The sequence below is a fragment of the Aplidium turbinatum genome, chromosome 8, assembly GCF_918807975.1.
Source record: "Aplidium turbinatum chromosome 8, kaAplTurb1.1, whole genome shotgun sequence".
NCBI classification, from domain to species: domain Eukaryota; kingdom Metazoa; phylum Chordata; class Ascidiacea; order Aplousobranchia; family Polyclinidae; genus Aplidium; species Aplidium turbinatum.
In genome coordinates this window covers 32,924,172-32,927,040 of record NC_137479.1, presented here as the reverse complement: position 1 = coordinate 32,927,040, position 2,869 = coordinate 32,924,172, and positions in this window count along the sequence as shown.

Sequence of the window (2,869 nt, the reverse complement as noted above, 5' to 3'; positions counted from 1 at the left end):
CGGCTGCTTTTAAGGAAGCTCAGTGTAATTATAATGCTTCAAGCACTGCAGCATGCGGCAGAAGCACAACGCTAAAACGACGTAAAACTACGTATATGCAAATCAAACCCTACAAAGTGGTGCAAATTCTAAGGCAATGCCCATTTCTAGAGTTTCAAATTCCAACACAGATTTCACAACAGCGAAAAGACTCAAGGAAACGTAAGAAAAGCCGCAGGCGCTACAAACTGCATCATTTTCCACCAAATTTTGTCTGGTTTATTTGTGAAGCTTTTATTGATGTTACGATCAGGGGTGTATTCCCAGCATTTTATTTGGGGGCTCTATTAACATCTAGCTGTGTTGTTATAGACAAAGTATGTATAAGTAGCTTAATCGGTGTAGGTTAGCCAACAATCTTTACCTTTTTTAAAATGAAACACTGTTCAGTTTGTTTTTATTTCTGAACATCATGTCAAAACAACCGATACTAAAACATAGCATGAAGTACAGAAAAAGGTAGCAGCATAAAGCGGTGAAAGCCTCCGCCCCGATAGCTCAGTTGGTTAGCGCGTGACTTCTGGAACGAAAAACCTTCAAGATCAAGCTGCGCTGGTTCGACTCTCCGGGTGTGCGCTTGAGCAACGCACGTTAAGGATTGCTCTCCATTCAGCGGCATTTAATGGATGGAATAATCCCCCGACAACAAGACTTCAGGGCAATTGGAAACTTCACTCTTTCAATCTCGGTGACCCGGCCTGCGTCAGTGATTCAAGCCTCTACAAGTATGCGAAACTGCCAGGATTAAGCTCTGCAAGAAGCTTTCGCAGTCCGAGGATAAAGATTCAATCAAATAAAAAAAAATCAAATGTGTGTGAATCCGAAATAAAACTATAAGTTTGAAATTTGGCTTGGTTAATTGCTACAGTGCAATCTCCTTTGTTTTTTCTTTACTAGGTAGGCTTACACTTGAAACTCGCTTTGCATGAGCTAGTTCCAATCTCTTAACTCAATTGTAAATTTATTTGTATGAACCAATTCTAAACAAACTTGCAAAAAAAATGACTGTAGGAACGTGAGGAAATGCATTTTTTGAAATGAGCGCTTGTGTTTACGGCTTTGCTAGAACCATAAGCTACCAATGTGACAGTTACACTAAAATCTTATTTAGTTATTAACGAACAGTAACCCTTTGAGGACCGCTGGGATATATGTGTCCCATGCACTTAGCCGATTACCCCTCAGTTAACTTTAAAAAAATTGCCACTGCTGATACTCTAACGTAGTATTGGATATCTATCCTTCAAATTAAATGAAGCAACATTTTTTTAATTTGTTTTGCGGAGTTGTATTTGGTATGACATATGAAGTTTAAACTAACAAATTTTACCTAAAAAATTTGTTCGGGAAAATTAATGGCCCTCAAAGGGACAACTTCAAGTACAGCAACCAACTTGAAGTACAGCACCACGACAGTCTTTGATTTTAGCCAGCAAACAGTTTTTGCACAGATCTGAATTCATTCAATGTGGGCAGCTTAGAATGCTTAACCTGAGTATCTACAGCCGATCGATGAGTCCGCAACCACTTTTGAGTTGCCGCAGTGCCATTCCATAAATGAGGAGGTGGTCCATTGATGCTGATGAACAACAATGCTGAAACAAGTGATATGGTCAGCCGTGATCGTAGCGGTGTGATGAACAAGTTCATTTCCGAAAGTCCATGTTCGGCTTCAGCAGAACCAGGGATTCATAGCAGAACTTATAGCAATCATGTTTAGTACTATACGTTCTTGGGCAACTTTATCGTATCTGGTATATGGCAAGGATTGTCAACATACAATCGAAAAGCGGAAATAGGAGTGATGACATGAAATTTCTCCTCTATTTATTGTAATCTCTGCTCCCCTTCTTGCCATGGAAATTCCATTGCAGCAGGCCATAAGTCTGGTACAATAATTCCCAAGCTCTTTACAGAATTTTCCTTGTTTGTGTTTACAATCCTGCATCCAATGTTGTCAAACAAAGCTTGAATAAACCGATTACGATCAAAAGAAGGGTAGTCTCTACGTCGAGCTTTGAACTGGTCCAACGTTATTCCTTTGAAGGAGTAGTTTTTTAGGCTACTTCCAGGACTCAAGTTAACAACTTCATCAAACGAATACTTTCCTTCTTGAACAGATTTTTTTTTTATTTGAAATGGAGAATCAACAGTCCATTTGACGTGACGATTAGCTACTACGAAGTTGATATTCCCAGTATAGAGAGTTTCTGACAAAAGCGATAACTGCCAAAGACAATCTTTTAAAAGCGCCAGATCTTCTACGAATTCCTTGGTGGTCATGTTGATGCAGAGACCTCTAAACATGGCCCGATCTGCTGCTATAATATTCATTCTTTCTGCGGGGGTTGCGAAGTGTTTATACAATGCTGGGAAACTATTCAAAATTTTTAAAATAAAATTTTCTAAACAAAATTTAATTGTTGCGAAGTGAAGCCAAGGTTTTGCAAACCTCCGAAAGCCACATTGATTAATGCAACGAAACCATTTGAACGATTGAGTATTGACTAAAGGACCATTGCCGTCAAGTACTAAAAATAATTTCTTTTTAACTGATGTTGATGAGTTTTCGCGTTTCCCCTTTGTTTATCCTTGTAGTAACATTACTTCTCATACCGTAATTACTTGTTTGAAATCTTTGTTCAACATGTTTGTTGCGCCAGCAGTAGTGCATAGTGATAATGCAAAATGCTTTATATCCAAAGAGGTAAAACAGTTCCTAAGTGAGAGAGGCATATCCACAACACATTCGTCAGTGTATAGTCCGTGTGGCAATTCACAGTGGGAACGTTATAATGGTGTTGTTTGGAATGCAATTAAGCTACCACTT